The following is a 27,405-nucleotide window of genomic DNA, read 5'->3' on the forward strand; positions in this document are numbered from 1 at the left end:
TGCCATAGATGCAGTGCCACAGTGCTGCAGCAACAGGCAGCCATCTTCATAAGCTGGTTCAGATCTGAGCACTCCTGCACTCCTGACTGCTTCCCTTCTTGCTTTCAGTCTGGCAAAGGTGTCCTCCAGCTCCATCCTGCCCTTCCTCACTGGACAATGAGGATAACAGACTAGCTCAAGCACAACAAAACAGATTAAGCTTCTGTAATGAAGTGGTGCCACACACACTGGGTCCTTGGGGCACGAGCCTCAATAGCCCTTAAAAGCTACAATGATGGGTCTGCTTTACTTTTCATTAGGATATAAAACCACTCCTTTCTCTTTCCACCAAAAAGCTGTCATTTTGCAATAACCACCCTAGAATTCTTCAAAAAGTTGCACACAGAAGTGCACTTTGGCAAAAGACCTCTCCAAACAGGGAGGAGTGGGCAAATCAACCATCGATCCAGGAGGTGTCTTACAGGTTCATCTACAATATTAACCCACCAGATCATCATTTCATATTATAAAGTTATTTTCATGGCTGTACAAAAAGCTCCATTAAGAATGAATGATTAGTTCTCCATCAAAGACTGTAACATCTGCCTTAGTAAGGCAATCATTTATTAATAACAAAATAAATAACTAGGCTTCTCTTAAAATCCATTTTAGTAGTAAAATGAGAGGGAAAAGAAGACTATTTATAACACGTTAGTACATATTTTATTTAAAGTTATCCAAGTATTTCCCAGGAAAAATGCTACATCCTACCTTTACTCATTAAAATAGGACATGACTCAAAGTTTGATGAAGAGGAAAAAATAATTTATTTCCCTATACAGTGGCATTCTTTCAGTTAGGTAGTTTCTTATTTCTTCTGCATTTTTCATAGCATTTGTATCAATACTGCTACTAAAATTTTGATGGATATTTTAGTGTTATTGGAACATACATGTTTTCTTTATTAAATATGAATTTTTAAAAAATTGAAAAAATTTAAAATGTGTATAAAATGTTATACAATATGAAAAATTTTAATCAAAAGACAGAATTCAAACAATATTGGCATTTTTCTGTCTTTCCAAAAAGACAGTACTTTTTCTTCAGCAGTTCCTCCTCCTGCTTTCAGTCAGCTCTCTGCGAAACAGAGAAGGTGCTTCTTCAGTGCACTAAAGGTTGCAGCTCCTTATGAACAGATGAACAAGGTGGCCCCACTGAATGCTGCTTGGCTGGGCTCACACTCAGGAACTTAGCAATGATCTGAAGCAGAAGGTCAAATGGTGGTGGTGAGATCGTGCAATGCGTTTTTCAGACAAGACACCCAATGTGGGCTATGTTATGAAAGGTCTACCATGAACAGACACATACATTGCAATTCTGACTTAACAAGTTGTGATGACAACAGCAGAAATGCTGAGGACAATAAACAACCTTTTTTGTGTAACAGTGCCAGCAGAAAGCAGCCCAAAAGCGGGTACAGCTACTCTTGGGAATAATTACTGCAACACTTGCAGCCTCCCACTAGCTTTGAGGTAGTGCCACAGTTCCCATGCAGAGCCATTCCCACTTACATGCAGGATGCGGAGCAACCCCAGCAGACCTCCACGTGACGCTAGGCTGAGCCCTAAGTGCTGTGCAACACCCTGAGAATCACTGGCTGTTTATGGAATCTAAGGAATGGAAAGGCTTTTAAAAAGTTATTATGAACTTAAATCTGAAGGAGCCATGCTGGAAAGGTAAAGGAACACTGCTGAGGATGGGTGGCTCCTCAGCTCTCAGTCAGTGCAGATGTCCAATATCTCTTTCAAGGGCAGGGCTGACTAAACTATGCCCCCCATCAGTGGCACATGCTCAGCAGGAAAGGGATGATCTGTGCTTTGCACCCCTATTAGCACAAGCTGCTGCTGAATTTGGAGCTCACAAGAAGCCAGGAGCCAGAATCCTGCCTCCCACTGATGGCTCCACCCAGGAAGCAGCAGTTTCTGGTCCTGCTGAGCTCAGGAGCTGTCAGGTTCCTGCTGAGCTGGAAATAAAAGCTTCAATTTTTTTTTCTCCTTCTTTTTCCCCATTTGACAACTGTACATAAACACTTGTAGATTGGGACTGTTACACCCCTACAAGCTTAAAACAACTTTGCTTAGGCACGCACGACAGCTCCCGATGGCAACACAAATGTGACTGCAGACTAATTCACCTTGTTCTGACACACGAAAAGCCTCTGAAATCACTCCACTGTCTGTAGTCACTCCTGTTACACATCTCTGCACAGTCAGCACTCAGCCAAGCCAACACAGGAAAGAAGCACACAGGAAAAATTCACACCTTTTTGGTAGATTCATACTGCTTTGTGCAGAATTCTTCTTTTTAATGTAATCATGGAAAGACATTTTAGCTTTATTTAAATACAGGTCTATCAACAGACTAAATTTTTTTAATACACACACTCTGCACAGAACTGCTTTGTGTCTAAAGCACATTAAGCGTACCTCTGATATCGGGAAAGACAGACTACTATCAGGAAAAAGGCCATAAATTTAAAAGCTACTTATTTCTTCAATATTCCATGCTCAGAAATCCCAGGCCCCTGCAACCAGTGAGAAAATCTGGAGCCATAAACACTTGTTGTCAGCAGAGGAGGATCCAGTTAAGGGACATTTAACCACACTGGACATACACAAGCCCATGGATCCAAAGGGGGTGCACCCATGAGTGCTGAGGGAGCTGGCTGAAGTTTACAGAAGGCTACTCTAAACTATCTTTCAAAGATCAGAGGGATCAGAGGAATTTCTTGGGGACTGAATGAAAGCCAGTCCTATTTTCAAGAAAGAGGATCCCATAAGCTACAGGCAGGTCAGTTTCACCTCCAACCCTGGGGAGGTGATGAGCAAATAAATCTGGGAACAATTCCCTTAACATATGGAGTAAAATTAAATGACTGGGAGTAGTCAGCATAGATTTATGAAGGTAGAAATCACATCTGACCAACCTGAGAGTTTTCTGCAATGAGGTGCCTGGCTCATCCTGCTGAGATGAGAGAGAAGTGGATGTTATTTAGCTTTACTTCAGCAGAGCTTTTGATGCTGTCTCCCATAACATCCTCATTGACATACTGATGAAGTACAGACTAAACAAGTAAACGGTGAGGTGGAGAGAACACTGGCTGAACTGCTTGGCTCGAAAGGCTGTGCACAGCAGCACAAAGTCCAGCTAGAGGCCCATCACTAGTGGAGTACTCCAGGCATCAGTACTGGGACGAACGTCATTTAACATTTTCACAACCAACCTGGAGGGTGGGAGAGAATCTCTGCAAGTTGGCTGATAATACAAAACTGCGAAGAGCAGTTGCTACACCAGGTGGGTGTGCTGCCATCCAGAAGGACCTGGACTGGCTGGAGAACATGCTGACAGGAACCTCATGAAGTTCAACAAAGGTGAATTCCGAGTTCTGCACCTGGGTATGGTTAACTCCATGCATACAGCATGCATGCTGGGGCCTGATCAGCTGGAAAGCAGGCTTGCAGAGAGCAACATCAGGGTCCTGACAGACACGAAGTGTGTACCCTCAGGGAAAGGGTGGGTAACAGCATCATGGGCTGCATTAGAAAGAGCAACACCAACAAGTTAAGGGTGATCCTCCCCCTCCACTCAGCCCTGGTGAGACACCTGCACAGAGCTGGGTTAGTCCTGGGCCTCCGGGTATACACAAAGCATGGACTGAAACAAGTCAGCAAAGGCCACAAAGGTGATAAAAGAAGTGAAAGATCTGATATATGAGAGGCTGAGATTGCAGGGACTGTTCAGCCTGGAGAAGGCTCAGGGCAGGACTCACCAGTATGTCTAAACAACTGATGGGAGACAATAATGAAGAGACTCTTCCCAGTTGTGCCCAGCAAAAGGACAGGAGGCAATGGGCACAAATCGAAATACAGGGAATTCCATCTGAAAGTAAGAAAATAATTTCTTTTTCTTTTTTACTCTCTTCCTACTGTGAGGGTAGTCACACCTGGAACAGGTTACTGAGTGAGGTTGTGTCATCTCCATCCAAGCCTGCTGAATATAGCTGAGCAACCTGCTTGAGCATGGGAGTGAATTAAGCAATATCCAGAGATGCTTTCCGGCCTCAGCCATTCCATGATTACTTCCAATCAAGTTAAACAGAACGGCTGAAAGAACTACAGTTCAAGAAGAAAATACTTGAAAGCAGCATAATTTAAGACAGAGGTAATTCTAGGCTTTGCAGCATAATGCTTAAATCCTACTGAAGCACATTTTTATTCCCTCTTTATGTTATACATGACTGTACAATCTGTGTTGTCTGTAAAGAAGAGAGGCATTTCATGGGGTTCTTCACGTGAAGCAGGGATATGTGTTATAAACACATACCCCAAACCAGAATTTGGCTGTAGATGTTTCTATCGCTTAGATTTTATGAAATATCTTACCACTGAGTATAGTTTCCACTGTGACTACAGCAAGTAAAAAGATCCAATTACAGATGTTCTGTAGTGTAAAGCATTAATCGAAATTATGTTTCTTTCCACAAGAAGAGCACTTCCTGAGAAATGGTTATATTAGCTAGCTAACATTGAAGAGACACAATTACTATGTTGCTCTGTGACACTAAATCAAAGTAGTATTCTTTTTTAACTCATATCAAATCCAAAAGCAAAGGACCAAAACTGCAAATATTTATTCATTTTTGTAACTGAAATCAACAAATTAAGTTACTGAATTGATAGCATGACAATATCCCCAATAAATATGCATAAACTTATCTGGAAAATCTTGAAAGGCAAAGATTTTTACATGACAACAAGTCACGCACAGTCAATTTATTTAGGTAAATAAATTCCTAAGAACCTAATGGACCAATTAAGTGATTAACTGTATTCAATGCATCAAACACTAGCTTGGGTGCTTACTCTCATACAAGCTGTTTTAAAAATACTGCCCTTAAAGAAATCAAACAAACAAACAAACAGAGAGAAAGAAAAAAAAGTCTGAGCCTTTTTTTTAAATGCTTTTGGGCTCCAAAATGACTGTCAAGCTGGCAAGAAAACAAGGGGAAACTTTCATTCTGTTTTCTGTACACAAATTACAGAAGAAAGTCCTCAAAGTGTAGCTAGAAAGCTTCAAAACAAAACAAACCCACTGAACAAGCTTTCTAAAATTCCACCTTTTGTTATTAATTTTAGGATGTCAGTCAGATGGATTGTAATAGGAAATACATTTTTCCATCCTTCATTTACAATACTCTCTTAGAACATCTGAGGCCAATTCACATCCCTCTACAGGGATATGACATTTGTCAAGAGACAAAAAACAGCTCTGAAGGAACAAGCCACCAAGGTTTTCCCTGAAGCCTCCTGTTGGGTTTTGTAGCCTTAAAAGGAAAAAAGGCTTTTATTATGCTGGTCCCCAGCTTGCCAAACAAAGAGCCCCTAGGTCTGCTTGGTATCTGTCACTGCACTCACTCAGGGATTCTGTGTGCTCTTCTCTTGCTATCTTCCAGCAGAGCCAGCACTGCTGTTTTCATCTCCTGGTATCACTCAAACACTCTATCAGGCTATTTGCTTAACCTAGAAATCCCAGGGCCTCCCAGGAGTCCAAGCTCTGGAGGAAAGTTCAAGCACCACAAGTCACTGGAGAAGCAAGGCATACTACCTCTGCTCAATACTTCTACACGTCCAGACAATCTGCAGGTGGGAAGGGGGGCGCCTCTGCTGACCAGATATTTTCCAAAGCCACAGAGGGAGTCATCCACAAAGATAACCTCCACACATAAGGAAAGGAGCTGCATCCCACAGTCATGCAGTTCCTGCCTTGGGGAAAAAAAAAAAAACAAAACACCATCTGAATTTTCAAGTTCACAGTAACAGAAATACTTTTGAAATTCATGTACTAATAGCACTGATAGCAGACAAATTCCTTTTAAACACCCTGAACAATTTGGTTTTACATGTCAAGACAACGAGTTTAATTTCTACTTCTGTTTTACACTGAAGAGAAGCTCCCTTAGGTACTAAGCCTAAAAATGGGAGCCCACCACATAATTGCCCACAATCGTTAATTTTGAGCACTGGAAACCACTGCTTACAGCTTTCCTCATGGTGGGAAAGGGCCATGCATAGGAAATTCAAATGTTCAGATAACTCACAAAAATACTACTTCATATGGTATATTCAAACATGGCTACATAAAGTAAGCAAGATTAAACAATATGGCGAAGAGAACAAGTGTAAACATATTTTCCCTTACAACACCAAACGGAAGTCGCATTCATTTAAGCAAATATTTTTCTATATTGATGGAAGCCAAATGTGTGGGGTAAATTGCTGTGCTTTTTTCTGTTTGCTTCATATAAAATCATACAAGAAATTTGTGTTCACATAACACTATCAACGAAACGCTCTTCACTTTTTTACAAGTTGTTTGTAATGAACATTTCTGCTCTCTCAAAAGGTGAAAATACCATCAGCCAACCTCTTTATGCATGTCCTATGAGGATACCCACCCTCAGTAAAAACAAATTTCACTAGCCTTAGTCAGCAAGCTGCAGTGGTATGTGGTAAAACTATAACATGCACCAAAAATTAAGAGACTTGTTAATTGGTAGCAAGATACAACAGAATATGCCCACTGAAAACTACCCAAATTTCCCAAACTGCCTCTGAATAGCTTCCCTTTTTGAACTGTCTTGGTTTTTGAGACAAAACTTCAGGAGGAAACACTCCGGAATGAGTGTTCCTCCCCTTTTCCTCCATCAATGAGACAGATGGGTCACAAGGAGTGAAAGTGGGGAAAAGAAACCAAACTGTTGATTAACACACGAACAAAACAGGGTAGAACAGGATAAAAAAAAACCCACCTCAAAATACAACAAATTCCCAGAGAGGGAACAGACACGCGGGCTCGGACCAGCTGGGGCCACCCTGTGGGCCCGCTGGGGCTGCCCCCACAGGCTCCCGGACTGGCGAGGAGGGAAGGGAGGCAGTGAGGCAAGGGGAAGGAAAGGGGGAAAAACAACAAGAAAAAAACCCCAACAGAGCCTTTTCCCAGCTCTCCGGAACACAAAGGAAACCAAAAAGCAGCACAGCGCTCCCGGCGCGCTCCCTCCTGAGCCCCGCCGAGCCCCTGGAGCTGTTGCGCTGAACCGTTCAACTGCCCCCTCCAGCCCCTGGCTCCAGCCCCGGCCCCGGGTCCATCTTAGAGGCACAGCGTCCTTGGGCATTGAGCGGATGGTTAAGGAATAAAGCGGCTTCATAACGTCACCCCAGGACATTCCACCCCTTATTCCATACTGTCTGCTCAATGCCCAAATTAATACATTTCAACTTTAAACACACACGTTTATACATATATACATAACTATATACAAACAGTGGCAGCGACATTCAACAAACATATATATAGGCATTCCAACATTACAAGCAGTTCTCACCCACCATCAAATCTCCCTGCAGTACACAACGGGTCTCTCCATCCTTCCACCATGTGCAACCTGGCCCCTGAGCAAAGACAACCCCATGGATGGGTGTGCCTTTACTCGATGCAGAAGTAATCCAAACAGATTTTCCCAAGAGTCCCCTGATGTGCACTGCTGGGACTTTGTGTCCATCTACTACATGCAGGGGTTTGGATTGGGCAGGCCCTGCTCTGTTGGTGGAGCCTCAGGTGTTCACCAACCACGTGGCCTTAGCTAAATGCATCTCCCAGTTTTAAAAAGTTCTCCCACACAGTGCCTTCAAGGTGGTTTTGAGCAGGCCATTGCACCATTCCACTTTGCCCGCCACTGGTGCATGGTAAGGGATATGGTACAACCATTCAACACCATGTTCTCTAGCCCCGGTGTTGATAAGGCTGTTCTTGAAATGAGTCCCATTGTCAGACTCAGTTCTCTCAGGGGTGCCATGCCTCCAGAGGACTGGCTTTTCAAGGCCCAAGATGGTGTCACGGGCAGTAGCGTGAGGCACAGGGTAGGTCTCCAGCCATCCAGTGGTGGCTTCTACCATTGTGAGCACATAGCGCTTGCCTTGGCAGGTTTGAGGCAGTGTGATGTAATCAATCTGCCAGGCCTCCCCATACTTGTATTTGGACCATCGCCCACCATACCACAGGGGCTTCACCCGCTTGGCCTGCTTGATCTCAGCGCATGTCTCACAATCATGGATCACCTGGTCCATGTCCATGGTTAGATCCACCCCTTGATCTCGTGCCCACTTATAGGTGGCGTCTCTGCCCTGATGGCCTGAGGCATCATGGGCCCATCGAGCTAGGAACAACTCTCCCTTGTGCTGCCAATCCAAATCTATCTTTGACACCTCTATCTTTGCAGCCTGATCTACCTGTTCGTTGTTTCGGTGTTCCTGATCAGCCTGATTCTTGGGGACATGGGCATCTACATGATGGACTTTCACAGGCACCTTCTCTACCCAAGTGGCAATATCTTTCCACTCCTCAGCAGCCCAGACTGGTTTTCCCTTACGCTGCCAGTTGGCCTTTCTCCACCTTCCCACCCACCCCCACAGAGCATTGGCTACCATCCACAAATTGGTGTAAAGGTAGAGCTTTGGCCACCTCTCTCTCTCAGCAATGTCTAGAGCCAACTGGATGGCTTTGAGTTCAGCTAGTTGGCTTGATCCACCTTCTCCCTCAGTGGCTTCTGTAACCTGTTGTGTGGGGCTCCATACGGCTGCTTTCCACTTCCGGTTCATCCCTACGATGCGCCAGGAACCATTCGTGAAAAGAGCATAGCGTGTGTCTTGTGATGGCAGCTGGTTGTATGGTGGAGCTTCTTCAGCACGTGTCACTTGTTCCTCTTCATCAGTGAGACCAAAGCTTTCACCTTCAGGCCAACTTGTGATTATTTCTAAGATCCCAGGGTGATTCGGGTTTCCAATACAGGTATGCTGTGTTATGAGGGCAATCCACTTGCTCCCTGTGGCATCAGTGGCACAGTGGGCAGAAGGAACTTTTCCTTTAAACATCCACCCCAGCACCAGTAGTCAGGGTGCAAGGAAGAGCTGTGCTTCAGTGCCAATGACCTCTGAGCCGGCTTGGATTCCTTCACAGGCTGCCAGGATTTCCTTCTCTGTTGGAGTGTAGTTGGCTTCGGACCCTCTGTAGCTTCTGCTCCAGAATCCCAGTGGCGACCCCAAGTCTCATCAGGCACCTTCTGCCAGAGGCTCCAGGACAGACCCGTGTTCCCATCTGCAGAGTAGAGCACATTTTTTACCTCTGGTCCTGTCCTGACTGGGCCAAGGGCTACGGCGTGAGCAATTTCCTGCTTGATCTGGGCGAAGGCTTGCTGCTGTTCAGGGTCCCAGTAGAAATCATTCTTCTTACGGGTAACCAGATAGAGAGGGCTCACAATTTGACTATATTCAGGAATGTGCATCCTCCAAAAGCCTATGGCACCTAGGAAAGCTTGTGTTTCTTTTTTGTTGGTCGGTGGAGACATCACGGTGATTTTATTGATGACCTCAGTGGGGATCTGACGTCGTCCATCTTGCCACTTCACCCCCAGGAATTGAATCTCTTGGGCAGGTCCCTTGACTTTGTTCTTTTTGATGGCAAAGCCAGCTTCCAGGAGAATCTGGATGATCTTCTCTCCTTTCCCAAATACCTCCAATGCTGTGGTCCCCCACACAATGATATCATCAATGTACTGGAGATGTTCTGGAGCCTCACCCTTTTCCAGTGCAGTCTGGATCAGTCCATGGCAGATGGTGGGACTGTGCTTCCACCCTTGGGGCAGTCGGTTCCAGGTGTACTGCACACCCCTCCAGGTGAAAGCAAACTGAGGCCTGCACTCTGCTGCCAGAGGAATGGAGAAAAATGCATTTGCAATGTCAATAGTGGTGTACCATTTTGTTGCTTTGGACTCCAGCTCGTATTGCAGCTCCAACATGTCTGGCACTGCAGCGCTCAATGGTGGAAGTCACTTCATTCAGGGCATGATAGTCCACAGTCAACCTCCATTCCCCTTCAGACTTGCACACAGGCCAGATGGGGCTGTTGAAGGGTGAGTGGGTCTTGCTGACCACCCCTTGGCTCTCCAGCTCACAGATCATCTTGTGGATGGGGATCACAGCATCTCGATTTGTCCGATACTGCCGGCGGTGCACTGTCGAGATGGCAATTGGCACTCGCTGCTCTTCCACTTTCAGGAGCCCAATTGCAGAAGGATTCTCGGTCAGCCCAGGCAAGGTGTTCAATTGCCAAATGCCCTCTGCCTCCACAGCAGCTATTCCAAAGGCCCACCTGAGTCCCTTCGGGTCTTTGAAATACCCATTCTGGAGAAAGTCTATGCCCAGAATACACGGGGCCTCTGGTCCAGTCACGATAGGATGTTTCTTCCACTCTTGTTCAGTTAGGCTCACGTTGGCTTCAAGCAGTGCCAACTGCTGTGATCCCCCTGTCACTCCAGGAATAGAAACAGGTTCTGCCCCCACATGTCTCAATGGAATCAAGGTGCACTACACGCCTGGGTCAACCAAGGCTTCATATTTCTGTGGTTCTGATGTGCCAGCCCATTAGACCCACACTGCCCAAAAGACGCGATTTTCCCTGGCCTCTCCCTGGCTAGAGGCAGGGCCCCTCTAGTCCTGGTTATCATTTGAAACTCGAGCTACTTCCCTTCTGGTAGAACTCCCTCTCTCAGAATTACCATCCTTCAATTCACGCACCCATGCTGCCAGGACCAAAGTTGGTTTTCCATCCCACCTCCTCATGTCTTCCCCACTGTCACACAGGAAGAGCCATAGTTCAGCTCTTGGGGTGTACCCTCTCTCCCTAGCCATGGGATGTCTGCTTCTGGTAACAGGGCGTCTGGTCTACACTGATGCGATTTGGAGAAGGCCCTCTTTCAGCTCCTTCCCGAGTTTCTGATGAGTCTTGTCCATCCTATCTTCCATCTTCTCTATGGTCTTTGACAGGCTCTTTTCGACAGCTGCAATTCTTGCTTGTGTTGGGCCGTGCACAGTGTCTGCATACGCCCAGAGCCTCCTCACTGTAGAATTCACTGTCTTGTCCCCGTCATTCCATGTCATCATTGCTAAAGCAGGGATGTATTCTGGTGGTGCATGTTGCGCAAGTTTCAAGTCTCTCAGTACATTTTACCATGTCAGGGCTCCTAATTGCTTGGTCACCTGAGAATATGATCTCTATCACTGCCAGTTCTCTCAGGCATTGAATCCCTTGTTCCATGTTTTTCCAGGGGTTTGGCTGCAGCTGGAGATCTTCTCAGCACAGGTATCTTTCCTTCACACTTCGTAAGAGCCGTGTCCAGAGACTGAGAGCTTCAGGACCCCTTGTCATCCCTTGGTCAATACTTAGGTCTCACGACAGGGATCCCAAATGCCTCACTTCAGTGCCATCCAGAACTGTACCATCGCCTGCAGCATCCCAGATTGGGACCATCCAACTTAATATAGTTTCATCAGGCCGTCGGGTGTAATCCTTCCTCAGGGTACGAAGGCTTTCTATGGACAGGGACTTGGTAATGGTTTCGGGTTCCACTTCCTCTGCTGGCTGTGAAGGTCCTGGCTGCCCATCATCATCCACTGGAGAATGGATTTGGCTTTGTGTTTCTTTCTCTGGACAGGGGCAATTGTTATTGGTTTAGGCTCCCCATCTGCTTTAGCTGCAGCTGGAGTGACTGGGGTGTCTGCAGGCTTATTCTCTTGCTCCTCTGGCTGTATCTTCTGCCCTACAGTATCTAGCAGCGTGCAGTAAGTGTTAGCCAGGACCCAGCACATGGCAATGAGCTTTTTCTTTTCATCCACGTTGTTATTGCAGTTTTCCTTCAGATACTTCCCCACCTCAGCTGGATTCTGAATTTGTTCAGGGGGGAAGTTCCAGGCTACTAGTTCAGAAAACTGCTTCAGGGTCTGGCCCATGTCCTCCCATACCCCACACCACTTAGGATTTTCTACAACTGGGGCAGGTGTCTGGGCAACCCCTCTGGAAATCTCAGCCCTTATTTTAGACAAGCTGGAGACCACACAGAGAAACCCTGCTAGATAACATAGTAAGAAGGTGGTATCTTTAACATCCAGGGGAAACTGGACACTTTCAAAAGGTGACGTGCCAGAGCTGAAGGGAAGAAGGAGATGAAGGGCTGGGAATTATCATCCTCTGCTTTTCCCCTAACAAACTGGGTATAATTGCTAATACATTCCAAAAGGAAACTACCAAGGCCAGAATGTAAAAACAACATGACATACACATTCTCTATGGTTTCCATTACTTCAGTCAAACTTCGAGAAATCACTAGCACCAGGCATATCAAAATGGCAGTCCTGATTCTTATTCCTGACTTATAAAAAGTGTAAGCCAGGGACTCGATTGCCCATAGCTGTGGACATGTACTTATGGCTAGGTTCCACAGAAAAATTAATAAATCAAACAGCATGGTCTTACTGCTGTACCTTAATACGAAGTGCTTCAAACCAAAATGTTGTTGTTGTTAGGGTTTTTTTCCCACTTTTACGTGCCTCACATTGTCTCGCTTTTTGAGACAGAACTTCAGGAGGAAACACGCCAGAATGAGTGTTCCTCCCCTTTTCCTCCGTCAATGAGATAAATGGGTCACAAGGAGTGAAAGTGGGAAAAAGAAACCAAACTGTTTATTAACACACAAACAAAACAGGGCAGAACAGGATAAAAAAAAACCCCTCAAAATACAACAAAGTCCCAGAGAGGGAATAGACACACGGGCTTGGACCAGCTGGGACCACCCTGCAGGCCCACCAGGTTCCCCGGACCAGCGAGGAGGGAAGGGAGGCAGCGAGGCAAGGGGAAGGAAAGGGAAAAAAGAAGAAAAAAACCCAACAGAACCTTTTCTAGCTAGCCAGAACACAAAGAAACCCAAAAAGCAGCACAGCGCTCCCGGCGCGCTCCCTCCCGAGCCCCGCCGAGCCCCTGGAGCTGTTGCGCTGAACCGTTCAACTGCCCCCTCCAGCCCCTGGCTCCAGCCCTGCCCCCCAGGTCCATCTTAGAGGCACAGCGTCCTTGGGCATTGAGCGGATGGTTAAGGAATAAAGCGGCTTCATAACATCACCCCAGGACATTAACAAGAACTTGATGCTTCACATTGTTATCTGTGCACATCATCTTCTCCTTCCTCCCTAAATTCTAAACATTTTTCTTACATTTACTTCTTCTGAGATTCAGTAGTGACAGTTTCCTCTTTACACTCCTACATATATTTTGCACAAGCTGTTAAACAGAATTAGTCCACGCTCCTCTTTTGTGTTTTTCCCGTGCTCTGAAGGAAACTGATACACAGACTTTAAAGAAGTCCCAGTTTTGACCCTTAGAACCTAGCTACTGACTTGTGCAAAGATGGTTTGGCAGCCAGGCTGAAGAAAGATCTTGTGGACTGTGGTCATGCAGACCCTCCAAATGGCCACAAGAAGCATTTACTAGGTGAAAACAGGTCCCAGGTGGCTGGCACCAAAGGGGTATGAACACAGCATTTGGAAGACAGGTTGAACGTGCCCAATGTAAACTCTATGCTGCCTTTATCTACCATGACATCCCTTACAAATGATAACCACAAAAATATTGCCTGGTATAATTTCACTGTTTGCCCTCTGCACATACAATAACCCAGGTTAGTTCTAAAGGTTACCATCAGCAAGAGAGCTGGCTGAGACTTGCACCTAAATATGGAAAGAGATTATTTATTTTCCTTGAGCATAAAGGTACTTCTCCAATTTCATGACAAGTCTTTATTGCAATATAATTCAAAATCAGCATGAACAAGTTAGAATCACCTAGAGAAATGAAACCTTGTGGTCTTCATAGACCTAGCAAAGCAGATAGATTGATGCAAGCAAATTCTCCAGCCTCCCCAAAAAGGCAGAATTACACTCTGAGAATTCTTTCAGTTCACTAATTATCTTTTAGTAGGAAACAAGAACAACCAGTTTCATGGTAACAACCTAAACTCAGTGTTTGATTTTTTAAAAATGAAATAAAAATACCAGAAGAGATACCAGGAAGAAACCAAAGTGAAGTAGCAATGTAAAACCGACAGATTCTGTGAGATAAAATAATTCAAGTCTGAACATCCTTCCTTCACCATGTGGTAGGACCACATGGCAGCAGGAGCAAAGTTATCATGTGCAGTATCCGAAGTCCGTGCCACAGAACAGAAAAAAAAAGGTGGATAATAAAGAACAAACCTATTATGCAAGTGCTGATATGTTTGAATCTGGAGGCACACTACCATTTCCTGCAGAGCTTTCTGCCAAGTACAGAATCCATGGGGAAAATGGCTTGCTCCCCAGCAATGACGCAGTGTAAGAAGCCTATCTGGGACACACTTAATGCCGTCCTCCACACAGAGGGTGCACTTCCAGGAATAAAGAGTTAGTCACCATGTCTACCTCCACCACCCATCTCTTCATCTTTTGCATATCCTGCTCTGAAGAGACAGGCATTCACACCTACAGGATGCTGCTAAGTCATGCGGGGACATGGCATGCAGGGAACTGCTCTTCTGCAGAAAACTCCTGCAAATACAATGGACATCCCACTAAGATTTCTTTCTTTACATGGATTCCCACAGGTTGTTTTGCTACACCCTGCTCCTGAATGGAAGCACCAGTCTGCTTCTGCACACCTTCTCATGAAGGCTAGAAAGGGGCAGAGAGCATCTTCTAGCATATACCAAGACTCAAGGGAGTCATAATGAAACAGATAAATTATTAAAATACTGGTTTAAAATCACAGAATCACTGAAGCTGGAAAAGACCTCTAAGATCATCATGTCCAACCGTTAACCTGGCCACATCCATGTCCACCACTAAAGCATGTCCCCAGGTGCCACAGCCATCTTCTCTGGTCCTGTCACTGACCACCTGGGAGAACACCAAGTTCCTTAGGTATAGATTCACCTCCAAGTTACAGAAACCCTTTTTTTTCCTTCTTTTTTTTTCCAGTAAAGTAAGTTTCTCTGTGGAATTGTGATTTATGCTGAATGCTGTAAACATTTCTTGTTAGCTCACTCCCAAAGCTCATCTCAGAGTGGGGGTAAGATCACATGCAGCAATCCCATGAAGCAAAGGAATGAGTCATCAGTCTGAAAGTTAAGCAACAGACAGAATCATAGATTCAGACCAAGGTAAGCATAGTAATGAATGAAACACCAGGCTCTAAATTACATCTCTGGAGAGAGCAGCCTAGAACGGCAACTCATAAACAGACCTACCTAACCTAGCATTATAAAGCATATATAGCATCACCAGTGGGATACTTGAGAGAAAAACTCCACGGAATTCAAGGAAAGGGAAAAATCTCCCTGAAAAATGTTTGAAACAGCTTAAGAATTCAATTACAGCAGCATATACGTCTGTAACTAAGTTGGTCAAGAGTTGTGTCCTAAGTTCTTACAGGTAGGCATATGGACCAGGAAAATGTCATTTTTAAACAAAGTAAATAATTTTAATTAATTTCCGGTGAACTCCATTAGTTTTAATTCTACTAAAAGCAGAACAGTTTTTCTTGATGAAGAAAAAAAGGCAATAGTGCAAATGCTCTCTCATTTTGAGTGCAAGTGGTTTCTTCTTTGACTAGACAAAGATAGCACTCTCAAAAAATGAGAGTATATCTCGTGAACCACACTGAAAAAAAAGGCTCAAAATCTGTTTATGTGGTTTTGCTGATCTATATGCAAGTAATCTAGGTAATAAGTTTAAATTTCTACCAGATCAACTGAGAGTAAAGCATATCCCTAGAGATCTATAGCATGATTAGTGATGATAAGCTGAGATAGCACAGCCCCAGCTGCTCAATATTACACAAAAAAAGAGGTAGGCAGGTTCAGAGAAAGCTGCACATACTGGTTTCATTCCTATTAACAATTTACCCCTACTATCTCACTCACCCACTCCCTCTTCACTAAAGCATGAAATGACAGTTGCTTAGATTTAAGCTGTTCAATATTCAGCTTACTGTCATCACAGATTACAAAATAAATTAACAAAATGCCACCATTCCACAAAGCAATACCCAAATATCATGCTAGCCCTAAGAATCTTCAGATGTTTTCTCTCCTCCTCAACTCTTCTGCTCTGTCTCCATTTAACCAACCATAGCACCTGCACCGAGTGGCAGCCACAGCTCCTTCTCCTTCCCTGCTCCAAGGCACCACTGAGGATCACTGTGGGTGCAGTACACATCAGGGGGATTTTCCCCCCAATCCTTTACCTGCACCTGTACCTCACTGAGCACTGCATCCCATTTATTTCCCGTTTAGTTACTGCATGCTACAAGAGATCGTATCTACCGTCTCCAGGGAACCTTATCCACATCTGCTGCAAGATTGCCTGAGCTAGTTTAGCCCCCAATGAGAATGAAAACAGAGTGGGAAGAAGGAGAGCTTGGGCAAAGGACCTTCAGCTCAGTTCTTCAGGAAACTTCCCCCCACAGTGACTCCGCAGGCTCAGATGCACAATTCACAGGTTTCATTGTGGTGGTTCTCTTCCTGCTAACACTTCAGCCCAGCCATGCTGCAACATTCTGTGCACTGACTGCATCATCTGGGCAGGGAGAACATGCTCCAAGTGTCTGGCTGAGAAGGGTGAGGACCTCATCAAGAAAAATATTACCAATGTATTAAGAGGATGAGTGCTTAAAAAAGGGCAGTGCCATATAAGAACTTCCAACATATACCAACATGTCCCAAAGACTGAATACTACTAAATTTTTATATTGATACCTCCAAACCCATGATTCAACATCTCAATAAGAAGATAATTTTGAAGATTATAAAGACTACATCCCTTCATCTCCAATCTGGACCTGCTTCTTCACTTAGTTATTTTTTAAGATAGCTCAGCTTCCATCTCTGTTTCATGGCTTCTAATTAGTTTCTCATTTTAAGTATTTACAGCTTGGGAGTTGAAAAAGCAAAGGGATAAGTGACGAGCAGAAAGAACAAAAATTGGCAATGCAGGATAACCACTCCAGGAGATGGATCACCTAACCTGCAAGCAGGATGGAAAGCAGCTTGGGAATGTCTCCTTCCTGCTCATGACAACACAATGGGCTCTGAAAGACTGACTTCCTACCAGACTGCGGCTGCATCACACCTACCACGCAGTGACTCAGAGCACCCCGGCCACACACACAATTAAGTTCTGTCAAGCCACCACTGACCACCTCTAGTGCACAGCACATGGCACGCTTTAATTTAGCATTAGCAAAATACCAACAGCCCCTGGAGAGACTTGGATTTAATTCTACTTCAAAAATATGTTCACTGTACTAGAAGCAAAGGAGCACCAATGAATAATAATTACTGTCAGCTCTTTAAACATTTTCATACCTATACCAAAAGCCTTGGAAAGGATGGCTCTTCTTTCCCAACATGAATGCCAGAAAAACTGTTTTTCTGAAAAGGGAGACCATGTCAGATTGCAGATTTTAACTCTACATTTCCTTTCTAAACAGTCCAGATCCTGAAAACAGAAGAAACAAGAATACAGTATGTAAAACTGCAGCTCAAATATTTTCAGCAGCCCAGAAAAATCCTCTTGAACACATTCTTGTGAGTTAAAAAACAGATCTGCTGTGAGGCACAGCATGTATTTCATGGCAACAGTACAGATTTATGTTTCTGCTTCCTGGGAAGTCACTGCTATGCAAAAGGGTAAGACTGGCTTCACAGGTCAAGGTAAAATCTATTGTCCTGAAACAGACCGAAAATGAAAAACAGGTCTAGTAGCCAAAACACACAGAACTATCAGAAGGGGTTGAGGAGCAGGATACATCAACACCAATTTATACAATTTAAACAGCACAGGCGATGCTTTTCTTCTCCACCTGACAACTTTACTTTTTGCTTTCCAATTTTCCTTGCTTTTCAGCCCTTTGGAAACCTCACTCACAAGGGAGAAGATGTCACATTTCCCCTGGAACAAAATTGGCTTATGACACATTGTATAATTCCAAAAATACATCATGCATTAATTTGACATACTCCTGTCATCAAGACCTTAATTTCTAATACCTTCTTTTCCAGATACTATTAGAAAATTCCTCTGCCGCAGCTACCTAACTTGCAACACTTCAGGAGGCAAAGTGTCTTCCTGCTCATCCCAAGGTCCCTCACATGGAAGATTTACAAACCTCTGGGGAAGATCTGCTTGAATCTCTTCTTGAACATACAATGTTCTCACCCTAGCAAGTGACTGCTAGTGAGCTGCTTTTCTCAGCCAACACTTCACCTTTTAATTCCTGTAATTCCTTCACTGATTTCCCCCGTCTGTTTCTGTGCAATAATTTCCCCCCTACTTTTTGTTCCTAGTAACTCTTTCCTTTCACCTTGTTTTGCTCTCCAGACCTGTGTGTCCCTCTTTACCACCAGACTACCACATATGCTACAAGTTATCTCGAATTCTGCAAAGTAGTACAGTCATGATTTCTGTGCAATACCCTACAAGCCTAGGAGTGCTGTCTGGCATCTGTTCAAACTGTTCAGGAAGAACCCTAAAATTTAAGTGTGACATTTTCTGTAAAATAGGTGTGCTTCTGCTACATAAACTTTATGCCCTCCTACCTTCTCTAGAATTACAGCTGCTTCACTCTCAATTGTAAAAAGGCAGGAACAGAGAGAGATAGGATATATAGACACACTGAAATGCTTTATAATGTCTTCTGGTGGACAATTAACTGTACTCTGTGAGTCAGAAAACTGTAAGAGATCCACCCGCTCACAACTTTGTGACATTTCTGGTGAGTTTTAGGAGTTATACACCAGCTCAGGTAAGTTGCCATTCCATCTTCACAAAAGACCTCACCTGGTCAAATACTACATATCTCTTGGAGATAGCAGAATAACTACATGCACACACAAATCAGATGACATAGTGCTATGTATTTTTCACAGAATGTCCAAAAGTCCTGATCCCTGGTTTCAGAGTTTGATGGTAAACAATATGAGTGGGCTCAAAAAAACAGAGATCCACTCCAAACTGTAAACTGATGTTGCTGACATCAAACTTGTCTCTCTAAATCAGCCCCAAATTAAAATATCAAAAGGATGCTTCACAGAGATAACAAATACTGGTAACTGTTTTTCACAACCTTCAATACACACTCATTTGCACTTGTGAAAGACAATTACAAAACATGACTCTGACTTTATGCATCATCAAACCAAAACAGTAAATGTGAGGTACCAGTGTACTCCCTTTGCACTGCTCTTTGTGACTACAGAAGAGTCTGGGAAAAACGCAAACCAATATTCATCATTTGAAATATTTCCTTTCTGTGTCCTCTCCCACTGGTTTTTGTTTAATTCCTTTGTGGTTTTACCATCAAAAATCAGAGCACCATTTACTGTCACAAAGCTGTCCTGGACATAAAAGAAAAACAAAGCTCTTCTTTCTGAACCAAATTCCTTAGACAGGAGCATTGCCCAAGCGAAAACAGTCTGGCTGGGCTGTGTAAGAGGGTAGGAGGTGGGGGATAACAATCTTAGTATTTCTGGATGCAAGTTCAGGAAAGAGAAAGCAAAGACAGATGCTGTTAGCTGCAGAGGACACCTGAGAAGTCGCTCCACAGCCCTCCACACATGAGCCAGGGCTGATCTTACTTTTCCTTCCCACATACCTGGGCAAGCAGCCCAGCTAAACGCACACGGCACCAGCAAGGAGACTCAGCTCTGAATGTGCTCTTTATACTAATTACATTGGCCAATTTGACCAAAAATACCTGTCAATTCTGCCCAGCACAAAAAAAACCCAAACCAAACAGACCCAAAGCACCACTGCCAAGCTGGAGAAAATGACCCTTACTTGGGGAGCAGCTCTGGCAGAAACAGAGGGGGAAAAACTGGAAGATGTGCCTTCTTCTGTTCAAATATACTCTTAGTCATGCCTTTGTCAGTAACTACTGTTTTTCTGCCAAGTTTGCATAATCCTTTGCACAACAAGGTATGTTTAGCACATGGTCTTTTAAAAATACCTTTTTTAAAAAGAAAGGAAAGTATTTCTGCAGCTATGAAGTCTAAAAACCTTCAGATTACAGATTTTACTCTGGCCTACTTCATTATACACCTCGTGTGCAAACTTATTACAGGAAAATATTACCTAATTAAATTTATTATGCTTTGTGGGGCTGTTTTGTTAACTGATTTAATTAAAAACTTCTCAATTTATGTAATTTATTATGGCATGACCATTGTTAATGAAGCTCACAAAAGATACTGTTGGATAAATTCATGAAAAGGAGATGAAGCAGAGCAGAATGAAGGATTATGTTGTCAGACTTCCGAAGCAAAGAAGCCTGAAATAAATGGAAGTTGTGAGTGTTTGGAGCAGACAGTGCATTTATTGTAATTATTTCAGGCTGCATGCTGATTGGAAAAGATTAACATAAATAGGAGCTGCTATTGCAGATGTTTCTATTCTTGCTAGGAAATCCCTTGAATATAGGAAGCACAGAATAAAAATGTGAAGACGCTGTAGTACAGAATTGTAACTTTTTTTCTATTATTTTTTCTATTCTGGACACACCAGAGGAAACATAAATAAAGCTGTTCATCTTTAGGACTTGAAGGAAAAATATCACTTTTCTCTGCTAACACGATAAAACATCCAGATGTCACCTGACTACCCAGCAATGAAGGTTTTGCACATTCCCTCCACCCTTCCAGAAGTGCCCTTAAACTGCATGGCACCACGTCACCTCTGGAGGCTACGTGGCTTGCAGCTACAACCACAGCCAGTAAAATAAAATCCACAGTATTTAAGTACTGTTAAGTATTTATTAACAGCATTTAAGACCCTTGTTCCTCCATTCACAACAGCAAATTGGACACATAAATAATTCACATGTAATTCTAACATTTCCGACTTCCTTTCTATATTAACCAATGGCAAAATTTCCATTCAGTCTGGAAAGAATACATAGAACTCTTCTTTTTGAAAATTTTCCAAAAATTAGAAGTAGATTAAAAATACCCAACGACAGTCCTGGAGGTGTGCATAATATCTGTCATCATATCTTCTGCTTACCTCCCTCACATCTCATAATTTGTTTCCTTGTCTCCATAGGATCCCAAGACACAGAAACCAAGAATTAAAGACTCAGGGCACGGCTTTTTTGACTGCAACTTCAGTCTGCTCGGGTCTATCACTGTAACACTTTTTAAAAGAAGAATTATACAACTATTCAAGCTCTTTGGTTATCTGTGAACCAGCTGCATGAAGAATCCTCCACACTGGCAAAGACCAGCATGAGTCAAAGATGCTGTGTCCATACAGTATCTGCCTACAGGCTGAACATTATTTCCTGTGGTTCTGCACTAAACATGAAGCAAAAGGATCATATGGGCCCATCCATACACCAACATACATCTCCATGTACACTGTGTTTCACGGTCGTAGGGTGCTCAGCTACACCACCACAGGCCACTCCCCAGAGCTTCCCCAGAGCCTGAAGACCAAAAGGGCTCCTCAGCCCTGTGCTGCCTCCATACTGGATGATGCTAGGAACATGTCAGACCTAAACACAGTTTTCTTGGCCCAGAAGAAACATCTTCTGCTGCCTGGGACTCACTCTTGCGCAAGGTCAGCATCCACCAAGATGCCTCAGGGTGCTGGGTATCACTGCTGCCAGCCCCGCTAGCAGATGGCCCTGGTTCTTTCCCAAAGGAGATCGGGCTTTTGAGGAGGACGGGTGCATGGTGACCAGTGGCTTGAACGCTGCCAGGAACCAGAAGGCCACTGAGCACGTCCTCCTCGCAGCACAGACACTACCGTGGAGCCCAGCTATGACAGTTTCAGTGACAAACTCCACTGACAGCACATCTCATACTCCAAATCCGTCCCTCTTTTCCAACGTTATGAAACAGTATCATCGACTGCAGCTCAAGTACAGCTTTAAAGTAAAATGTACTAGAACAAAAACAACAGCCCTGTCTAACATTTACAGAGCAACTTTCAACAGAGTGGATCTCATGGGATTTCTTAAGCCTTTCCAAGCCAACCGTATAATGCCACAGGTTTCCACAAGTGTAGCTGAGGGCAGAGTTTGGGTCCACACATACAATTTCTTCAATTCACTGCCAGCTGGAAGGGGTCAAATACTGACAGAACACAGAAGCAATTCTACATAACAACACTGCAGAGGAAGGAAAGCACAGCCAGCGGCAGAGGGAATTCACCGCAACTGCTGGGGTTTGAAAAAGGAGGGAACAAGCCAAAAAAAAAAAAAAAAAAAAAAAAAAAAAAAAAAAAAAAAAGTGCTGCCTCCTCCACACAGTAGGGATGCAACAGAAATTTTACCCTATTTGCAGGGGGGAGCGAGGGATTTATGGGCACAATTACATATTCTGCAAATCGCTTCCAAAGGACTGCCCTTGGAAGACTGAAGCAAGATCCAGATCTCCCCAGACTAACCATATAACAGGACTCAGCAGGAATGAAATGCATTGTATGACTGTCACTTCTATCATTTTGAGCAGAATCTTGTTTTAGTAGCCTGTCAGATGACAAGGGTAGATGTGAATTCAATAGATAATACCAAAGTCCCAGAAACAGTTATTTCAAGTATTTTTATATTGCAAGTTAGGAACAATACCTCACTTCCCATCTGGAAATATGCTGTGTTCAAATCAGTACAAATAACATCCATTCTCATGATGTTTTCATTATGATTTTGCGTAAGTCTGTAAAAAACTGGGACAGCATGCACATTATGGACATAAATCTACTATGCCTTACACCCACATAAATCAAAGCAATTCCACCAAGCTCAGACGCAGGTTTACCTGAAATATTTAAATATGAGTGATTCTCAAGCAAAAAAAGAAAAATAAATCCACAATACTGATGTTTCCAAACCAAATACCAATCTAATCACAACCTCTGTACAACCCCAGTCTCAGGACTGAACCTAGGCACATTCCTGTGGTTTCCTCTCCTCATAAAAACCCAGCTTCTTCCCCAGAAGACCCATCCATCAGCTCCAGCAAGAGTACAGGAAGGCCAGCTCCAGGCACCTGCACTGAAAGATTTTTGCTGTCCTGCTTCATGCAAGCCTTAGCCCACATAAAGTGTCAAGTTGGTGCATGGGAAGAGTCCTGTGTAGCTGACACCTCAAAGAGAGGGGAAAACAGCTTTTTCTGAGAGCAGCAGCAACGAAAAGGGAAGACAGCAGGATAAAAAGAAAACACTAGAAAGTTTAGAGACTGTAAGGATTTCCATTAGTATTGAAATACTTTCAAGGAAAATTACAAAGAATTTATCTTTTATTAACTTACTACAGTTCTATGTTACAATAAAACATCTTTCCTCCCGTGATTGGGATATGCAGAGATGTACTTGTTTAAGCGTTTTGAAGACTCTTCTGTCATCTGAGAACACTTTACCTTTTTACTTAGAATGACCATTTTCCCCTGAGAAAGGAAAAGAACTATTCACCTCCCATTCCAGACTTCCAAAGCCTCTTCTAAGAATTTTTTCTTTGCTGTACAAACATCTCTCATGGACTTTGTTGTTTAAACATCACTTTGGTTCAGAGGAAAATTAGAACAAGGTTTTAAAAGTACTGGGGAAGCAAAACAAAACAAAGGAGAAATGCCTGGTAAATTAGAAAATATAAACCCATATTGCAAAACGTCACATGGGAACTCCCTTCCACCCAGGGCTGAGAACACTGAAATCTCACCTAACCATCCTCCCCTACACCATACCACTGACTAAGGAAAAAGAATTGAGCACTTTTCCTCAGTAAGGTTTTGGAAAAGCCCTCCTGCGGTCCTCAATCACAACCTTGAACGCCTTATGAAAACAACACAAATTAAAAACACCATCAACTTACACTGACAATATTCATGTTAACAGGCAAACTGGTATTTTAGAGTGTAGTAAGCATAACTAAATTTGGCAGCAGCAGCATAACTAAACTTGCCATCATTCCTTTTTCACCCTGGACCAGCCACCCAACCTACAAAGAAACTCCACTTTTGTAGAAAAGCTCAGCTCTTGAACAGACTTTTAAGGGACACCCATCACTGCTGACAGCTGTGAGCCCACCACACATCTGTGAGCCCAGAGACTGTGAGCTCCTGCCTAAGATGCCTCCCTGGATGCATAAAGAGCTCCATGCCTTGCCCTTTGCATCAGTGTTCATGTCTCAGCCTTGACAAATCCTCATGACCTATGCATGTCCAAAACACTTGTTTTCTCAGGGCCCAGCAAAATGCCTCCATAGGGGCTGCCAAGAAAGCAGCTGCAGGCTTAGCAAGGACATGCTGTAGTATTAGTGGAGTGTTTTATCTTTTACCTCTCACCAGTACAAACCTTAAAGGAAACGTTTCAGCGGGTTCTGATTTTCTGCCTTTCATCTCTTCAGATGAGCCTTCTTATATAGGTATTTTACCTGGTACATCCCTCCCAGCTCCTTAGAGACAGCACTTCCCTCTCATTCCGTCTTCCCTAAATCCTGACACGCAAACCCAAGCTGAAGAACACCAACCCCATGCCAGCTGATTAATTAGTACTGACAGTGGCTGGTGCTTTTGCTTAGTTTGTTTATTTGGGGTTTTTTTCTCTAGGGGCAAGGAAATCAAGCTCACCCTTCAAATGAACCAAGGGTCAAATCCCTAATGAAAAATTCAAGGCTTTCACCATTATGGGGAACTACAACACAGCATAAGGATGCAAGGTGAACTTTGCAATGTCCCACAGAGACCCTAAAGAAAAGAGGGGTACCCCAAAGCTGTGGTCTGATGTGGCCATAGGTACACCCTGTCCTTGTGGTGAGGAGGTTCACAGAGAGCCTGCGAACACCCATGTCCTTCTGCAACACTGGCACTGAAACCCAGTGCAGGGCACCTGGCACTCAGCCCAGTGTTTTCTTTGCTTGTTGCCACAATCACTGAATGGAGATATTCTCCTTATAGCATCTGAGGAATACAGTGTTTCTCTCTAACCCGATGAAGTACAGGCAATGGCACAGGAAACAGGTTTCAGAAGGTTTACACAGACGGGATTTTTCTTTTTTCCCATCCTGGTGTGAAAATGTTGAAAATAATGTAATTATTTATATTGCATTTGTTTTGGAAATGAAGACACAGATCACTCGCTTTTAATTTCCTTTTTCCAGGTTCATCCTTTCTTTAGCAAGAACTATAAAAATTCATCTGAAAAAGTAATATATTCAAGACTAATAAAGTTCAAGTGCAAAATGTTTTTAGAGGCAGCTTAGGTACAACGATTAAGTTGTCAAATAAAACCATCTAGTCTAAGTTATACCAGAAAAGGGTCAAAGTTTATGACTAATTTCTCAGATTGAAACTGTTTCCAGGAGTAACTCTTCCATGCAAAATGCTGCTAGGTGATTCCAAGAACAGTCAGGCGTGTAAGAGAAAACAGTGAATCCAAGTAGTGTCAGTGACAGCAGGAAGCCTACCTCTCAACAATCTCCAATTTTTACTACCACAAACTTTTCACTTCTGCAGTCAGCCTACCTCTTCATCAACTGACCACAATAAGCTCAGTATCTGTAATTAAAAACAAACATGTTGGGCTTTCTATTCTAGATGGCAATACTGAAGTGCACTTCCCTGAGAGCTGATCCTTAAAAATTCAATCTCTGTCAGCTGTGGTATTTAAAGTCACTAAAATGTTACCCTGTCAGTGCCCTTCACCTGCAACTGATTGGTCCAAAATGCAGAAACAATGTCGGAAGGGCTGAAATCAAATGCTTTTAGAGTCACATCACATCTACAAGAATGTCAGTTCTACTACAATACCGTTATTTGTTAAATTCAACAGTCTAACTCCTTACCTTAAATATTTTTAGAAGAAAGGCAACAATATACCTTTAAAAAAAATAATTTGGGGAAACTGTGGAATAGGAAATGGAGGAGGCTACTTCCAAGTAAATGGAAATGGAAAAACACATGAGGTCACAGAATCAGCCCCTAGCTCACCAAGGCTTTACATTAATGAAGAACTGCTCTGCAGGGCTGATAGTATTCTAGTCTCCCTTTGCAGCTGCCCAAGCATTTACTCGGTATTCAAAGCTGCACTCCACAGCTTCAAGAATCAGAATTTAAAACTAGCAGTCTTAGCTCACAGATTAAAAATTGCTTCAATGAAACAAGAATCAAGACACACTAATTCCAGTCAACAAGACTCCTTTTGGGAGCCCACAGAACACCTGCTCTGCAACCCCACAGCATGGGGAAAATAAAGGACCTGTGCAACCTGCAATGTCCTCACTCACCTTATGTTTTTCTAATGATTTTCCAGTTAATTCAAATGACCATAAGCTTTTTAAATCCATTTACTTATCATCAAAGCATTGCCTGCCAAGTCATGCCATGCCACAGTGAAAAAAAATACTAAGATGACAGTGCATGGAGCTGACACTGCATAGAGATTGCTTCTCTCAGGAAAGTTCTTTGGAGAATGGACAGGGTCTGGAGAACTATGTTTGTGGTGATACAGTCACACCAAAAGTCCAGACTGGAACGGTACTTTTATACAAACTAATCGTGAAAGTAATGAAAAATGTATTTTATTGGATATGACCTATGGTCAGACTTCATCTCAAGAAAGATCCCTAGCATGACAGCTTTTTACATGGAAAAAATAAATACACATCTGTGAGCTGAAATCAGTGACAAAGGCATAACAGCAAATATCCCTCATGGCAAGCTCATGAGAAAGGGCTGCTCTCAGACAACAAAGCCTGAATACAAGAGGGTACATCAATTATTGCTGCACAAACCAGGCTGAAAGAACAGCACACAACTGGTATGTTCATAGTTGTTCACACAGCATGACAATGGGAAGGGCTGAGATGGCATTAGACAATACAACACCACGAGACAATACAAAATTTCAATTTTTAACAGATTTATGCAATTTTTTCTCTTTTTTGCTCACAACCAAGGGAAGTTGCAATGCTACTGACACGGCACAGCTGACTGTTGTTTTTCAATGTATTTAAAAAAATCTACTATAATTAAGTAATTGTTTGGCCTCTGTCCATTTCATTCCACACTGCTGCCTCACGCTTGCTTAGAGAACAGAGAGAAATTTGTTGAAAATGTGGCAGGTAGTGCAAAAAAAAAAACCTTAAGCTTGACTCGTTCAAATTAGGTGGTATTTGTACAGATGGAGTACCTGCCATGACTGGCAAGAAGCACAGTCCTGTCGCTTTGCAAGAAACATTTTTGGATTGAAAGTTATTGAAATACCATTTGTATCCATCAGGATTGTTTCCTGAGCCAAAGATTTAGGTTTCTTGCATGTCTAAATCCTGTCAAGTCCTACTCTAGCAAAATAAGTATTTATAGAATCATAGAATCATTTAGGTTGGAAAAGATCTTTGAGTCCAACTGTTAACTCAGCACTGCCAAGTCCACCACTAAACCATGTCCCCAAGTGCCTT

At 43.3% G+C, this 27,405-nt stretch overlaps 1 protein-coding gene across 4 annotated transcripts in view; it reads right to left on the reverse strand.

The window, feature by feature from the left end:
* The window catches only part of LRRC3B (leucine rich repeat containing 3B), a 51,794-nt gene that overhangs the window by 16,883 nt on the left and 7,506 nt on the right, over positions 1 to 27,405 (reverse strand). Inside the window, exon 1 of one of the 4 annotated variants that reach the window (XM_010398921.3) lies at positions 5,644 to 5,801. The exons of the other annotated variants lie outside the window; for them this stretch is intronic. The gene's annotated coding sequence lies outside the window, so the exon portion shown is untranslated. Of the gene's footprint in view, positions 1 to 5,643; positions 5,802 to 27,405 lie in introns of those variants that run through there. 4 annotated transcript variants of the gene reach the window in all.

The sequence above is a fragment of the Corvus cornix genome, chromosome 2 (genome assembly GCF_000738735.6).
Source record: "Corvus cornix cornix isolate S_Up_H32 chromosome 2, ASM73873v5, whole genome shotgun sequence".
Classification (NCBI taxonomy): Eukaryota; Metazoa; Chordata; class Aves; order Passeriformes; family Corvidae; genus Corvus; species Corvus cornix.